Below are 18,710 nucleotides of genomic sequence, written 5' to 3'. Positions count from 1 at the left end.
TTAGGATCCACCTTTTAGAATCATCTTTTGACTCACTTATTACAATTGACTTTCTTCTTAGGATCCACCTTTTAGAATCATCTTTTGACTCACTTATTACAATTGACTTTCTTCTTAGGATCCACCTTTTAGAATCATCTTTTGACTCACTTATTACAATTGACTTTCTTCTTAGGATCCACCTTTTAGAATCATCTTTTGACTCACTTATTACAATTGACTTTCTTCTTAGGATCCACCTTTTAGAATCATCTTTTGACTCACTTATTCCAATTGACTTTCTAATGACACATTTTACTTTCACTTAAAACTGACACATTTCCAGTTTACATCAAAGACTAACTGCAACTGACCTAATTAATAAACAGACTCTATATATATAGAGCTGCTTTCACCTACGCTTAGAACTTTCTCTAATATGACCTTTATTTTAGACATTGCCCCAATAACCCAGAAAACTTTAAAAATTAATTAAAAATTAATTCTGTAATAATAATTTTGCGTAATTCGCAAAATTATTCATTCTACATATTTCAGTCTTTACCTTGTTACCATTTCTTTTTTTTCAAAGTCATTTACAATTGACCCAGATAATAAATACTACAAAAAATCAGCATTTTACTTCGACAGTTTGTCTTACTGACTTTTTGTCTTCTTGTTAAAATTACTGCAATTGTAAATAACTTTGCCTACTTTTAGGTGTCAATAGAAAATGTCCCCATAAAGACTGCTATGCATTTATTAATTATTCTTAACTAAAACTTTTAACTTTATTACATTAATTGTCCCAAAAATACGGTCTTAAATCTTATTTTGAGGAACGAAACTATTGTTAACTTTACATCACAACATTCCTTCCCCCTTTGAAGAACATTGAGGCACGAAAATGTTAGGTCTAACATCCCTAAGGTCACAAAAAAAATTTTCTAAGCGTATGTTTACAAACTTTGAATTTTATCCTAAAACTATGTTATTAAATGCAACTAGTTTAGTTTGCATATATAATACATTTAATTTGGTTATTACATTAGTTATTCTTTAATCCTTGGCACATTTAATTTAACATTCTTATTTAAAATTTTTTAATTTAATTCTTATAAACTAATTGTTTTCATTTAATGTAGATAGAGTAAATAATTAAAATAAATATTAAATATGTATCGTTAACTTACATGAATCTTTTATTTAATATACTTAGATTTTATTGGTTTTTAGTTTTAACATTATCTTTGTTTTCTCTTGCTTAAAAACTACTTGATATTTTATTATTTAATATTTCAAATATAATATTTTAAGTAATTTTCAAAGTTCTTATTTTTATATTTTACATTTTTCTTAAAACTATTAAAATTTGTATATACTAAATCAGTATGTTTTCTTAAAATTACCTGATTCTCTAAATATTATTTATATTTTACATTTATGATTATTATTCTTGTTTTTACATTTTCCATTGCTTATTTTAAATTTTTCTATCTTTTACCTATTCTTAATTTTACCATTAATGACATATTTCTAAAAATATGATATGTTCAATGAACCCTAATTTAACTAAATTATATTACTAACATTATATACACCTTTCTTATAACAAATATAGTATTAAAATACTCCAGTGAACTGTATTCCTGGATGAGTTGGTGCTAAAGTAGCATTGTTATATTGCATTGGTTGAAGTGGTGGTAACTGTGTTGGTTGTGGTACATAAGGAGTTGTATTTGTATATTGTACAATTGGTGCTTGTACCGGTGGTGGTGATGGTGGAGGATAATGTCTTATAACTGATTGTAAACTTGGTGTTCGCTGTAAAGTAGGTTGTTCTTGTTCCGTTGTAGTCTGAGTTATTAACTTCTTGTATATTACATATAATAATAAAGATAGTATTACACATGCTCCTACTGATAAACCTCCAACTGCGTTTAACGTTTTCCTATGGAAATGTAATTCTTCAATTCTTTTCAAATTTTCCTGTTGTTTAATTACAATTTCTTCAAACGTTAAAGATGGATTTCTAGGTTCTAGTTTTTCTATAGTGGTGGGTGGTAAAACAAAAACTTGATCTATTTTCACTACAGTGTTTCTGAAAACAATATTATTAATCTGTACCGAACAATTATTAAATGTTAAAAAATAATGTCCCTTAATTGATAGCCTTCTCTGATCACAAGTGCTATTAAGCTGACCCTTATTCATATTTAATACTACTATCATGTTACTGTCAATCTCTAATACCTTTTCTTCTAGGTATTTAGTTACAGTACATTTACCTGTAAAAACACAACTTTTACTTGGCTTTAATTCAAAAATAGACTTATCATTTTCAAATCTATACCTAGTACCCTTTATTTCAACTGTTGTTTCTAAATCTATATTTACCTGATTATTTTGCTCATCTGGTATCGGTACAGTTAATCTTTTTTCTACCCATTTTGTTTCCGCTGGCACCTTTATTACTAACACTATTGATCTTTGTTTAAACGTGGCTGTTCCTAACTTTATTTGTTTAAGTTTTTGGAAGTCAATATCAAATCTTTGTATCTCTTCCCTACTTAAAATGTTCGGTTGAATCATTCCTGACTTAGCCGCTGCTACACTTTGTTGAATTTTTTCTACTTGCCTTCTTAAACTTGTTATAGAGAAAAGCTGCATAATCGCTATACTTTCCTCTATTATCCCTAAACGAACTTCATCAAACTGCCTCACGTTATTTCTGATTACTTCTCTGTCATGTTTCATTACCTCTCTAAGGCCCACTATAGTTTTATTGAAATTATCATTAATTAATACTTGTTGATTTTCAGCCGATATTAAATCATGATTATTTTGTTCCAATATTTTAATGTGTCCCTCTATCGCAGTTTTATCTTCGTCGTCTAAGGTGCCAAATGCCCAATTAAACAAACGTCCTCCTGCATTTACTAAACCTCTTTTCATTCTATGGGGTAGTAAGGTATGTAACATATTTTCCGTTAAAGTAATCTCTGAATCTATCAATGTTCTGTAACCTGTATGTTTATTTGTTCTATTCACTGTATATTTAAAACTTTCTAATAACTGTCCAATTTCATATGGGTCTATTGTGTGTAAAATGTAATTGTATTCACTGACGATTTCAGTTTTTCCAACGTTGATTTCTGTATATCCCAGATTTGTTTCTATCTTCTCCACATACAATTCAGAATTTATCAATACTATTCCAGTGAAAAATAACTGCAGAAAAAATAAAATAGCTTTAAAAATTGTTGAGTACTATAATTCTTAGGGCTAGTTCAAACTATGTCTTATGTAGTTTTAAAAGATTATTGTGAAAAATCTTTTCTCTACCCTTTATGATTATTTTCGTGTTTACGGGAGTAGGTATTTCTGTAACTTGAAAAGGACCTTCCCATATAGGTGAAAATTTATTTTTTCTATTTGGGTTTTTCAACCACACTTTTTCCCCTATTTTGAACCTTCTATTTTTAGTTCCCTTATCATAGTACTCTTTTGCTTTTTCTTTAGCTATTTTATGGTTTTTTCTTACTAATTCATATGACCGTTGTATTTGATATTTTAACAATTTGGAATAATCGTCATAGTTATAAACTGGAATTGGTTTTCGCTTTAAACTTATCGGTATCTCGAATTCAAAACCAAATAGCGTTTTAGTAGGTGTTTGCTTAGTGGTTGTATGCATTGTATTATTATGTACATGCATTGCATGATGTAACCACTCATCCCAATTTGACCCATCTTCTTTCACAAAATTCCTCAGGAACTCTGCTAAAGGTCTATGACTACGTTCAAGAGCTCCGTTTGCCTGTGGATGGTAGGGTGTAGTTTGAAGTTTTTTAATACCCAGAATTTTACATGTTTCTTTAAAAAGCTTTGATGTGAAATTCGTTCCATTATCCGTAATTAAAACTTTAGGAATATTAAACTTTGCGATAATTTCATTAAAAAACTTTCTCGCCACTGTTGAGGCTTCTGCATCTGGTAACGCAGTACATATTAGATATTTTGAAAAATCATCTTGAAATGTCAAGATGAGTTTATTCCCACTTTCCGTAGTCGGTAATGGACCTACTATATCCATGAATACTTTATCAAACGGTCTTTGGGGCGTGTCAGTTAGAATCAGTGGTAATCTCTCCACTTTTGAGCTTTTGTTCTTTTGGCATTTATGACAAGCTGTTATGTATTCTTTTATTTGTTTTTGCATGCCTGCCCACTTGAACTGCTTTCTTATTCGGAAATAAGTTTTAGTTACCCCTTTATGACCTCCTATTGGTGAATCATGAAATTTTTTCAAAACTTCCTGAATGTCTTTTTTACTTGTTAAGTATACTGCAAAATCTTCGTGTGTATGTTCTATCGAATCTTCTATCTCCTCTTGGTTTTTATTTGAAATTGTATTTGAATTTTTTGCAAGTTCCGCCTCTTTTGCTTTACCCCTTGTTATAACCGCTATTGGAAGTCTACTCAAAGCATCCGCATTTTTGTTAGTCTTTCCTGGTTTATAAAAAATCTCGAAATCATATTCTAGTAGCTTCAAACGAAATCTTCCCAGTCGCGTGTCTTGATCTTTTAGATTAGCAATTCCACGTAATGGCTTATGGTCCGTATATATTTTAAAATGTCTTCCCAGCAAATATGATCTAAAATTTCTTGTTGCCCATACTATAGCAAGTAATTCCTTCTCTATAGTTGAGTATCTTTTTTCAGTACTGCTGAGAGCACGGCTTGCGAAGTAAATGGGTAAGTCTGATCCAACTTCTCCTTGGGATAGTACTGCCCCTAATGCTTCGTTACTAGCATCCGTTGTTAATAAAAATTCTTTTGAAAAATCCGGATACTGTAAAACTGGTGGACTAGTTACTGCTACTTTCAACTGGTCCATTGCTTTTTGACATTTCTCATTCCATTCGAACTTTTCTCCTTTCCTCAGTAATTTGTTCAATGGTAATGACACTTGAGCAGCTTGTGGAATAAATTTTCTATAGTAGTTTATTAGACCTAAAAATGATTGCAGGTCTTTTACATTTCTAGGTACTGGGATGGCTGTAACACATTTTGTTTTCTCCGGGTCTGGTATCACTCCTTTGTCTGAACATTTATGTCCTAAATATACGACTTCTCTCCTTAATAGTTGACATTTCTCAGTTTGTAGCTTTAAATTGTTTTCCCGAAGAGCTTGTAATACATTCCTAAATCGTTTGTCATGTTCTTCTAAATTACTGCCGTATATTACAATATCGTCAAGATATACAAAGCAATCGATTCCCTGTAGTCCTGTGAGAATGCTATTCATTATGCGCTGGAATGTTGCGGGTGCTCCCGTCAATCCAAACGGCATACGTCGAAATTCAAAATGTCCAAGTCCCGTACTAAATGCTGTTTTTTCTCTATCTTTGTCTTCAACTATCACTTGGTGATAGCCACTAGCCAAATCCAAAGTCGTAAAATATCTACTGCAACCTAACTGATCTAAAATTTCATCTATTCTCGGAATTGGAAAAACTTGTTTGATGGTTTTTTCATTTATTTTTCTGAAATCTACCACTAGACGCCATTTCTTTTTCCCATCTGTACCTGGTTTTTTAGGTACTAAAATTATTGGTGAATTCCATGGTGACTTGCTTTTAGTTATAATACCTTCCTCTAGCATTTTATTTACTTGTTTGTTTATCTCTTCTTTATGTGTTTCTGGTAATCTATATTGGCGTTGATTTATTGGTATCTGCCCTAATTCTGTTGGAATCTCATGTTTCAACACAGAAGTGTATGTAAGTCTATCTCCTGGTAAATGAAACACATCATTATATTCTTTAATAGTTTTTGTTATCAGGCTTCTTTCTTCTGCATTTAAATTATTGTCCAAATTTACTGTTTCTAATAGCAACTCATAACGTTCATCCATATCAATTTCCTTATTTAAATTGACATTTGGTAGCCTGTATTCATCATAATTAGACATATCACTACCCTCTAACTCAATTTCTGTATCAATTTTAACAGAATAATTATTTGCATTTAAAATTTTTACGTAGCCTATACCATTTATTACTTTAGTAAGGCATTCTCCTGAGTAAACCTTTGGCAAAATTTCTTTTTTATGAACAATTACTGTTCCTTCTTTATGTGTTGTTTTTATTGGCACTACCATTGTAGATCTAGGTGGGATCGTGATACATTCAGTTATACAAATCCGACCGTGATCTGCAATGTCTATCAGAGGTAAAACTGCCACTTCTTTCTTATTATCATGAAATTTTAAAACTTTTCCAATTGTATCCATTGTTGAACGATTCCATAGTTCATCTCTTCCCAGTAATCCATCTGCTGGTATCTTGCTTCCCAATGGAACTACATGCATGTTGAATTTTAACTCAGTAAATTCCTCATGCTCTATTTTTACTGTACCCAATGTACTTATGTTACCACCAAAGGCTCCTATTAGTCCCTTTGTATTGCTTTTATTTATTTCTGCTTTATTTAATAACGCTTCGGACTTTATCAAACTTGTGTCAGCTCCGGAATCCACTAGAAGTAGCAATTTATTGCCCACTGCCTGTTTACAAGGTACTTCTATATAGGCATCATCGAACGATTGACTAATACCGTCCATGGTATTGTAATTCGTTCCCGTAACCCGTGGTATTCGAAAATTCTGCGACATCCAAATTTTATTGATTTTCAACTGCTCCCAGAGTGTTGAAAAAACTGACATTATTAACATGCATATAATCAGTACATGTATTACAATAATTTCCAAATATTTCTTACATTCATTTGATAATTGTTCTTTAAATTTCTTATATGTATCATCTGCCATATTTGTTAACTTTATGCTATTTACTTTCAAGTTATGAGATTCTTTTGCTTCTATTATAGTTAATTTATTTTCCTTCTTTTTTCCTAATACATTCCTTTGGACTTCCTCTTTTATTTTTGATGCTGGTTCCCATTTTTGTGTTATATTTATCCTTCTTTGTTTGTCGGCATTCCAGTCTAGCGTCTTAGACTGGGCCGATTGGAGTTTCCCTGCTGAGTAGATAGCGTTACTCGGCAAACCTTTGCCATATGCCCCTCTTTTCCACATTTGAAACATTTAATCTTCTCTCCTCCAGAGCTACTGCCAATTTGATTATTCTGTGGTCTATTTCTGTGTTGTGAATAATTTTGGTTACTTGTCCAACGACTATAATTATTTGTTATTTGTCGTTGATTTCTATTTTCTGAATTTGCAAATTTACAAAACCTGTTTTGTTCATGCCCCTTTACTTTACAAATATTACAAAACAACGTATTCAATTTCTTAAAACATTTGGAAGAGTCATGCCCCATTTTTTTACAGAAATCACATGTTATTTGTTTCGTACTTAGCTCATTAATTGTACCAATTCTACATTTTGGGCCATTCTCATGACCATATTCACCACAATTTGAGCAGTACGGTGTGTTTTGTCTGTCTTTGCAATTTACCCATCCATGTCCTAAATTGTTACAAAAAACACACTTTGTTTCCGTTAACGACATGTTAATATTAGAACGATGTTCCCCTAATAGTTCTTCCGCTGATTCTGCTATGGCCACCAGTTTAGTTATTGTGTCATTCTCCAATCCAATGAATCGGTGTTTCAAATTATTGTCTCTAAGCCCCTTTATGAAACACCTGACAGCTAACTGTTTGTACTCTCGTAATTGCGACAGGATTTCCACTTCACCCCCTTTGATTTTTTATTTGTGTCTCCGCTTCGTGGAGTAGAGCCTGTAGGCGCTCCCCATAAGCGGTAGCAGATTCATTCTGTCTTTGCTTGTTGAGTGTTAAATCTTCTCTGATGTGCTCTAAGGTCCTCATTCTTAAATACGTTCGTTTGACAGCTTCGCACAAATCGTTTATTGTAAAGTAGGGTCTATTAGCAATATTGTCATATGCTATACCCACTAACCGTTGTTTTACACAACTTACAATATATTGTGCTCCAGCTTGAGGTAAAGCTTGTTGCACTACTTCGCAACCAGCTACAAATTTATGTACCTCTCCTCTTAGCTCCGGGCCTTCTGTTCCAGCGAAGTATGGAACCACTTTAGATACTGTTTCCATAATTACACTTATGGACGTCATGTTTCGTTCCGTTCCTAATCCTTTATTATTTGCCAATTCCTCTTCCGTTGTTTGGTTATTTGTTTTGATCATTGGTTTATTTTCGTCAAAAACACTTTTATTTTTCCTTGGATTTTCCTGATCCGTTTTATAATAGTGTTCTAATTCTTTTTGTAATTGTTTTACTTGTAGCACGAGTTTCTTTATTGTTTCTTCCTTTTCCTTAATTTGGTTTTCTAATTCACTGTCCTCCTCTAGGTATATGCTAATGTCTTTATCTGACTTTCCTTCTCTTCGAAGGGCTTTTTCCAAGCTTAATGTCTGATTTTCTGCGTCTTGAAGTAAAACAGTCAATTCTTTTGTCTGTAGAACTAGCTGTTTGCATTTATACTTCAAGCCACACTTAGCATCCGTTAATTCTTCTAATGTACTTTGTAATTTTGCTGTTTTTATACCTTCAACTTTCTCTATCTGTTCTTTTATATATTCTAGTTCGTCTATTTTTGGCAATCTATTATGTCTTATGTAATCTTTAGCTAATTCAAGAAATTCTTTATCTGGATTCAATTCTACTAGTTTGTCCCACGCTTGATTCAACGTACTTGTTAAATATTTATTTAATTTGAATAATTCTTGTTCTAAAGTTTTTATTCTCTCCTCCATTTATGAATTTATTGTTAGAAGTTTGAATAAAACTTGAACAAAAACTTCCTCAAATAGACTTCCTCAAAAACAAAAATTTATTTTTTTTTTTTATGTATTCTTTAACTAGCAATTTTGAACCAACAATTACATAAATCTTAAAATCATAAACCCCAGACAAAAATCTCTAACTTTAATTATTATAATTCATTGAATTTAAACATAATATTATTAGCCAGAAAAACAAAAATTTTCGTGAACTAATAACCAACATTCATTACATACATTTACCAACCAGCAAAAATTCTTTGCTTACCAACCAGCAAAAATTCTTTGCTTGAAACAGTTGAAACAAATCAAAATTTAGTTTGCGAAAATATTTTTTACACTTTTGTTTAATGCAATAATTTGTAATTTATAAATACAATAAATTTTGTACGAATTTGTATAAACTTTTCTGAAATCTATTGAAATAAATTAAATTAATTTTCTTTATTATAATCCTCTATTATTTTCTGTTGCCATTTTCTAATGGCTTCTTTACCTAAATGTTTTACCTTGTTAAACTCTAACTTATAAAGAAACTCTCCTCCTTTGTCTTTTAAAATCGATTCTACCGTAATTCTGTCAACTAAATCATTCACCTTTTCTAATAACTTATCATGAATCCTCAAATGTGATTCAATCTTTTCTTTCCTAAACCTCTCTTCACATATAAAACAATATGAGTACTTCATAATACCCCTCAAAAAAAATGGTACAATATAACCAACAGAAAATGCACAAAACTTATTAGAAATCATAAATGTAAATTTGAATATTAAATGGATATTAAATATTAAATTAAGCAATTTTAAAAATGATTAATATAAACTTTCATACAATTTAATTTTATATGCTAGCTTACAATTTAAATTTTTTCATGCTAGCTTTCTGTATACGATAGTTCAAATTTTCTAGATAGATTATTTACTTAAGAATAATAATTATTGTATCACTTACATATATTTTAGAATATTGTTTTCCGTTTGATGTCATCTTCAATGTAAACAATGTTGTATCTTCAAAAAAAAAATCCCTCGTAGAATGATGTAACAATTAATATGTTTTTGATGTGATATGTTTCCCACGTAGGTTGTTGAGCGGAAAAATCCTTTTCCGGTACCGGCTGCGTCAATGTTGTATTTTTAAATTTTCTCCACAATTTTGAGGGGGCCAAAACTGATGGCAAATAATGTTGTAATTCCAAAATTTTTCAGAACACTTTCATACTCTCGATAATAAAATTAAACACGTAATTTTTTTTTTTTCATTTCATTCATTTATTGTCTATAATATATGAACTCAATGTCTTAAATTTTAAAGAAAATTACACACATAGTATTATTGCGTTTTTACAATTTTCCATAGGTTTTGAATTTTAATATTCTAGTACACGATTGTTCATAGACAATTCTTAATGTTTATTCATTTTAAAATTCTTGATTATATATTTTTACACTTTTACATTCCACAACATGTTTAAAGTTTAATATTTTAATGTTCATATACAATTCATTTCATAGATTGTCCTTTTTAGATTAACCTTTTTACATTCCTTTAGAATCACTTTTAGAATTACATTTTTAGGATTCACCCTTTAGAATCATCTTTTGACTCACTTTTTACAATTGACTTTCTTCTTAGGATTAACCTTTTAGAATCATCTTTTGACTCACTTATTACAATTGACTTTCTTCTTAGGATCCACCTTTTAGAATCATCTTTTGACTCACTTATTACAATTGACTTTCTTCTTAGGATCCACCTTTTAGAATCATCTTTTGACTCACTTATTACAATTGACTTTCTTCTTAGGATCCACCTTTTAGAATCATCTTTTGACTCACTTATTACAATTGACTTTCTTCTTAGGATCCACCTTTTAGAATCATCTTTTGACTCACTTATTACAATTGACTTTCTTCTTAGGATCCACCTTTTAGAATCATCTTTTGACTCACTTATTACAATTGACTTTCTTCTTAGGATCCACCTTTTAGAATCATCTTTTGACTCACTTATTACAATTGACTTTCTTCTTAGGATCCACCTTTTAGAATCATCTTTTGACTCACTTATTCCAATTGACTTTCTAATGACACATTTTACTTTCACTTAAAACTGACACATTTCCAGTTTACATCAAAGAGTAACTGCAACTGACCTAATTAATAAACAGACTCTATATATATAGAGCTGCTTTCACCTACGCTTAGAACTTTCTCTAATATGACCTTTATTTTAGACATTGCCCCAATAACCCAGAAAACTTTAAAAATTAATTAAAAATTAATTCTGTAATAATAATTTTGCGTAATTCGCAAAATTATTCATTCTACATATTTCAGTCTTTACCTTGTTACCATTTCTTTTTTTTCAAAGTCATTTACAATTGACCCAGATAATAAATACTACAAAAAATCAGCATTTTACTTCGACAGTTTGTCTTACTGACTTTTTGTCTTCTTGTTAAAATTACTGCAATTGTAAATAACTTTGCCTACTTTTAGGTGTAAATAGAAAATGTCCCCATAAAGACTGCTATGCATTTATTAATTATTCTTAACTAAAACTTTTAACTTTATTACATTAATTGTCCCAAAAATACGGTCTTAAAGCTTATTTTGAGGAACGAAACTATTGTTAACTTTACATCACAACAGTCGGGGTCACCAAAAAATATACGCTACTTGGTGCTAACCCAGATCATTAATCTGTATTAGCTTGGTAGCCTGTTTTGCGTGTGAAGTAGCTTGAGCATTTGTAACCCAAACTACTTGTATTTTATGTGTTGATTAATTTAAGCACTTGTAAAAAATCAAATATATTGAGTTTTCTGTATTTCTGAACTTTATTTGAATTCTTTACTCTATTTATACAAAATTATTTCATATAAAAAATATTGAATTATGCATTAATTAACAATAAATATTAGTGCATAATTCACAAAACCATAAATTTTCTTACACTATGCTGACATAATTATAAGCCAAAATACTAGTCGCAATGTTGGCCCAAATAAAATGTAAACACATGTAACAAAATATTTATGCAGTAACAAAATTTTATTAAATACTATTAAAATAAATATAAACAAACAGAATCTCTAGCATGAGTTTTCGATTCTTCCCCGGGGTTGGTTTCAACACTCATCTCACCCGGTTCGTCTCCTCCGTGAAGATTGACAAACGAGTTTAGGTTTTCTCCGCAGCGAGTGTGTCGTTCATGTGTCGTTTTTTGAGGCGAAGGTACACGCTCCATACTTCCCACGACATCTTCCCGTATCGTGAATACAAAATGTCCTCGGCTATTTTGTTTATTAACAAGATGTTATTTTGTCCCTCGCCTTGGTTGGCTTAAGGACCTTTAACACCTTCCAGTCACTTGTTGGCACATCCAAACTCTGTCGTTGTAGGAGACGAAGAGCATTCTCTGGTTTCACCACTCGAGGTATGAGAACTTCGCTATGTGCAAAGACGGGATGTTTTTCCTGTTCACTACATCCAAAGATGCTCGTACCCATAGGCCTTGGAGTGTTTTAACTGTTTCCCTTAACCAGTTCAGGGTCGAGTCATCTTTACATATCAGTAGCTTTACTCCGTTGAACCAGCCCGCGCCGTCAAATGATGACATTGGAGCGTCTGGTTCTGCGCTTATTTTGGCGAACATCTAATATCTTCATTTCTACCATTTTTCCCTGTGAATCACTGCGGTCGATAAGTGCCACAATCAAGCGTCGCTTGGCCACTATCTCCGCCATTGTTAATTTAGATGTGGACGCTTCCTGTTCCTTGGGTTCATCGGCTTTCGTCCTTTTTGTTGCCGTTGCTACCTTAGATGTAGACGCTACCGTCTTTTTAATTATGTCGGCTTTCGTCCTCTTTAAAGCAGTTTTCTGTTCTCTTTCCAGAAGGACCTTCGCTTTCCATTGAGCGCTGCCTTCTGCAAACCATATCCTCCTCGATTCGATTAGCAAATTTCGAATCTGAGGATTCACACCACCTTTTATTCGTGTAAAAGGTCCGACCTTTCTCCACCTCCTTTTTTGGCCAGACTAGCCTGTCATTCTGCTCCTTCGACAGATCATTCCGGTCTCCGAGGCGAGCGCAGAGTTTAATCGCAGCCTTGTATGTGGATTTGGCTCTTAATCCCTTCTTCTTTGGTTGCACCCTTGGCCTACGAAGGGCCGTAGCAGCTTCCCCCAAAGAACGAAGATGAGCTTCCTTCTCAATTGTGTTTACACTAGCAACGCTCTAGTGATCAGAATCTATGGGAACTATGCCATCACTGCGTTGCATTATATTCCTGTTTTTTGAAATCGTGTCATTGTAACCCAAGTCTACAGGGACTTTGGCATCACTGCGTTGTTGTTTGGCAGTAGTAGTACAACTGCTGGAACTTTCTCCAATACCAGCAGAGGTGCAGTCACTAGCGATGCGGCTTAAAAGATCACTGCACCCGCCGGTGGCACCAGCTGTACCTCCCACCGACGTTTGGACTGATATCCCAGCCCAACCTTCATCATTATTTAACTCCATTTGGTTTTTTATTTAAAAACATACCATTTTCCATTTTATGCCTACTGTCAGACACCTCAAAATAATAACTAGGGAAGGGGCTCACCTGCACTGACCCTATAAATAACATGACCACTACATATGAGACTCTTCCTTCTTCTTGGTCAGACACATCACAGTGCTTAACATGCCGCGTCATGTTCCTCAGCTATGACATCCGAGATCTTTATGAATCGACTTGCCAAAAAAGGGATGATGCCCATTGCTCCATCAGCACCCACTGGGGGGCTTTACAACGAGGACTTTCGCCGACCACCAGATTATAATTTGTAGAAAGAGTACAAATCATCCAATCAAGTATTACCAATTAAATACAGTTACTTACAGGACTCGACCAGCATCTTACTTAGCAACGAGATTTCTCAACCACTTAGCCAATGAATTTCGGAATGAATTTACATTACCATCAAGGCTTTTTATTTTTAAACATACATTTATTTATTGCATCTTCTCTTAGAACGAGTCTAACAATAAGTTTAAAAATCTTTTAAAAATTGTCGTATCATCGGCAAACGATGTGGTGATAACTGGACTACATATTGGGATATCAAGTGTGTAAAGTACATACAAGATAGGGTCAAGAACACTTCTTTGTGGAACGAAAACTTTTCTTGGGAAATTATCCGAAGTATTTGATTTACATTTAACTTTAAAGCTTCTATTATGCAGATACGATTCAAAAACTGAGTGGATATTTTAAGGTAATGAACAGCGTATCTTATATAGGAGCCCATTATGCCATACTTTGTCAAATGCTTGATGCGGAACAACATTCTCTGAGTTCAAATGCATGTCTTATTTCATTCGTTATACGATTCACTTGCTCAATAGTTCCATGTTTTTCCTTAAAACCAAACTGGTGGGAGGGTATTAGGTTTTGACCGCCGAGGAACGGTTTTTCTTTCAAAGAGTTTAGAAATGCATGGCAGTAAGCTTATTGGTCTGTATGAAGATGCAAACGTGGGATCTTTACCTGATTTATGAATCATAATAATCATTAATGCTTTCCACTCTATTGGGTAAAAGCCAAATTTAATAATACCATTAAAAAGTCTTGTGATAAAATTTATGGCCAAAAGGGGTAAGTTTTTTTATCATGATGGGTGAGATATTATCATATCCCAGTGCCCTTTTGCAATCTAACATGTTTGTGATTATATGAACAGGATCATTGGCCGTGATAATCATGTCAGTAGATGGTGCATGAAGATGCTGACTGAGAAAGTCATTATGTCCTGTTGCAGGATTTGGTTGGAAAACCTCTTTTAGGTAATCAGCAAAAACGTTAGATTTTTTTTCATCACTTCGCGTCCAGTTTCCGAGAGAGTTTTTTTTTGGAGAATCGGACTCTATGGAGGAATTTATACCTTTGCTTGCAATTCAAAAGAGTGAATGCTTTTTGTAATTTGGGCATAGGTTTTGAACATAATTATATTGTCTGACTTTAGTTTTCTTGCTTAAAGCATATCTAAGTTTTCTTTCGACTTACTTGAATAGGTTTTTCGCTGAAGGGGACTCAGATTTTTGTCATTCACGCCATAACCTACGTTTTTGTAAAACTAAATTCTCTATGTCACTATTTGTAAGTACTTTATTGGATCTGTGAGATAAAACTTCTGAACATGCCTTTGATTATGGCGAAATCTATTAGGTCTGGTATTTTATTGTTATCGGCAGGCCAATATGTTGGCTGCCCAGGAGAGATCACATCTAGTGCATTTTTCCAATATAAAATGGAATTGTAATTGCAAAGCTGATTACCTTTCGGATTACAGAGCCGTGAACCCCAATGCGTGTGCTTGGCGCTGTAGTCTCTTGCCGCAAGAAACCTGTCACCTAGCGTTGAGAAGTAATCCGTAAATTGGGTCTCAGTAATGTTGAAGCGAGGGGGGCAATAAACTGCCGATAAAGTTAAATTTTTCCCTTTGTACTTAAGGCATATTGATGTGGCTTGCATATAATTATGAGCATATGTACCTAGAAAATTGTGTTTTAGTCGCCTTTGTATCAAAATACCTGCACCACCATCTGCTTTGCCATCAGGGTGATTGGTTTTATAGAACAAATAACCAGGAATAGTGATGAAATTTTTGTTTGTTAGATGTGTTTCTGAGTAAAGCATTACATCCACACTTTCTCGGACATAAAGTTTGTAAGTTCAAGTCAATGTTGGCTTAAGCCGTTTGCATCCATGTACAAATTTTTAAAGTACTCATTTGTTAGACAAAAACATTTGCATTAATTACCTTTGCATTTTGACTATCTCGTTAAGCTCTGGGTGGCGTTAGCTCTGGGTGAGAGTGGAAATCATCATTTCCAAACTATTGTTTTGGACTGGAGGGGCTTGTTGCTTATCAAATTTAATGACATTAGCATATGAAACACTTGGTGTAACAGGCTTAGAAGATAAAGGTTGAGGTACTTCAACTAATTTGATTGGAGTAGTTCTTGTAGGATTACGCAACGCTGCTTTCTGTTGAGCTAACCTGTGCTTCCGTTATTTATAAATAGGACAGCCTCTGTAGCTTACAATGTGATTTCCACTGCAGTTGCTTCATTTTTTGGAGTTGTTAACCTTTAATGCTTTTTTATCGCATTCGGAACTATGGTGAAGCTCGTCACATGCTACGCACACTGCACGTAGAGTGCAATATGACATAGTTTGGTTATACTCTTGGCAGTTTGTACATTGCACTGGACCATTTCGCTTGTGGGGCTCCTCAACGTTAATTCTGCGGTGAGCTAAGTATTGCAGGTTTTGTAATAGGCTGATAAGCTTCCTCAGTAATTTCAGCTAATTCAGCAAATCTATTACTAGAAAGTATGCCTGTAGGTGCACTATCTTTGATAGTTTTAGTTATTTTAGCACCTTTTGAATTGCCTTTTTGAGGATTAAGGTTTCGTTTCATGTTTAAATTGTGTTCCATGCCTGTTTAGATCTTTATTTTATTTTTTGGACTGCTAAGTCGGGAAATGCAAGCGAAGTGGTTGAAGATTCAATGTTTGGCAAGCTTTTATCAGTTTGTATAGTTTTCAAGGGCAACGTGTTCGATGCGTCTATTACCAGATAAGCATTACCAGATAAGCATGGGATGCTTATCTAGATTTTGATTGTATACGTGGTTATATATGAAAATGTCAGGTGCGTTATAAGATTTACTTATTATAACTATTATTAAAATAAATTGATATTAAGTTTAATTAAATATATACATACATAAGAAAAATTAAATTGCATTAATATAAAGAAGAAAAAAATAAAGACGTAAAAATCAAAATATGTAAAATATTAAACCTTGTATTCAAATAATTAAATAGATAAATAAAAAAAAAATAATAATAATAAAAAATAAGATAAATAACTTTAAATTCCAAATTCCTATATTGCAAATGTGTTTTTTCCTTGTGGTATCGAACCTGGGAGAAAAATCTTCTAAAAATACAAATGGCCCGTATCATTTGCATGCCCGATTCATGCACGACTCATTTGAGTCATACATGCCTACGGACTAAAAAGTCTCAATTAAGGTATTCCTTCACAGGGCAGGTTAGAAGAACACAAAGCGTGCTTTCACTCCGATTGTGTACTAAGTATTTCGTCCGCTCTAACAGTGTTTATTGTTCTAAATATTATACACTAGTAGAGGCTTCAATCTTCAATACTTGCCAACATCTACATTACTATAATAGTAGGGCTCTAGATTTTGTCTAGTATCTACGAATCTTATACAGTCTCTAATTATATGGTCGGGGCTCTCAATTTTATCTGGACAAAACTGGCAGTAAGGGTTACTTTCAAGCCTGAACCGGTATAAGTATTCACGGAAGCAACCATGCCCCGTAAGAAACTGCGTTAATTGAAATCCCAGGTATCCAGATCCCCGGTTAATCCGAACTTTTCTATTTGGAATCAACGAATGCGTTCATCTTGATTTTTGGGAATGATCCCACCTTTGTTGCCATTCATTAAGATACTTGTCTCATATTTCCAGATAAAAATCTGACAGAGATTGCTCAGTTTCATTCATTCATAGATGAGAACGCAGGAAGAAGTTGTCTCTGGCCAAGAGCGCTTTAAGGTCTATTGGCATACGTATAGCCAATACTCCCGTAGTGTGGTCCGATACTGTACGGTAAGCACGGTAGATGCGTAAGTTTGCCAATCTATGTGCGCTTCTCATTACGTGTGAATCCGGCTTTATGTTTGTAGCATGCGCCCACACAGGAGCAGCATATAGCATCACCGACTTTGAAACGGATGCTTAAAGAACTCTAGCTGTGTCATTGGGGCCTCCTAAGTTTAGCATTACGTAAGTTGGGGACTGGATTGTATATCTACACCACCCACTTTAATTAAGAATTGTTCAATCTTTTTCCCACTGCATAAAACAGCACCTCAGTTTTATGCTCAGCGAGCTCTAATCTGCTGTACTGTAACCACAAATTAGCTGCTGCAATAGTAGCGTTGCAATTCCTAGCAACTTCATATAAAGTTTTTGCAATCACTACTATTGCAACATCATCTGCATATCCAACTATGTTTACTCCGTCCGGCTTTTCAATTCGAAGTATACCATCGTACATGATATTCCTAAGAATTAGCCCTAGAACTGATCCCTGGGGAACCCCTTCCCGTAATCTTATATGTTTTGGGTCCGGAGTCTGTATCATATAAGAGTATTCTGTCCTTAAAATATGATATAATTATTTTTAAAAGATATTCTGGGACTATTTTTTTTTCATTAGTGCATTTGAGATGCTACTCCACTCAGCAGCGTTGAAAGCATTTTTAACATCTAAGGTCACCACCGCTCAGTATTTTTTGGTACCACCTAGCCACCATAAGCCCTTAGTAGCTTCCTTTGCAATGTTGCATACATGTAATATAGCATCAACAGTACAACGTTTAGGTCTTAAGCCAAATTGGTTATTTGACTGACCCTGCCTTGCCCCCGTAAACTTTTCTAATCTAGAACATATAATTCTTTCAAGGACCTTACCTGCAGTGTCCAGTAAGCATAAAAGTCTGTAAGACGATGGTAGTTCTGAGGGCTTATTACCTTTAGGAATAAGCACCAATCTTTGCTTTTTCCAACACGAAGGAAAAATCCATTCCTGTAGGCAGCTGTTGAATACATTCCTAAATTATGAAGTTTGTTTTTGTATTGCCTTCTTCAATACGGTATTGGAGATTCCATCCAATCCAGGAGATTTATTGGGCTTAACTCTGGAAGAAGCGGCTATGACTTCAGAATTTGTAACCGGGGGGATCTCATTTAAATCGGTGATTATCGGTATTAGGATTCTAAGTTCTCCCTTTTTTGGAAACAAGTGTTTAACGATATTCGCCATTATTTTAGGAC

Source organism: Teleopsis dalmanni, chromosome 1 (assembly GCF_002237135.1).
Source record: "Teleopsis dalmanni isolate 2A chromosome 1, ASM223713v2, whole genome shotgun sequence".
Classification (NCBI taxonomy): Eukaryota; Metazoa; Arthropoda; class Insecta; order Diptera; family Diopsidae; genus Teleopsis; species Teleopsis dalmanni.
The sequence above is the reverse complement of the archived record's forward strand: the minus strand, read 5'-3'. Positions refer to the sequence as shown.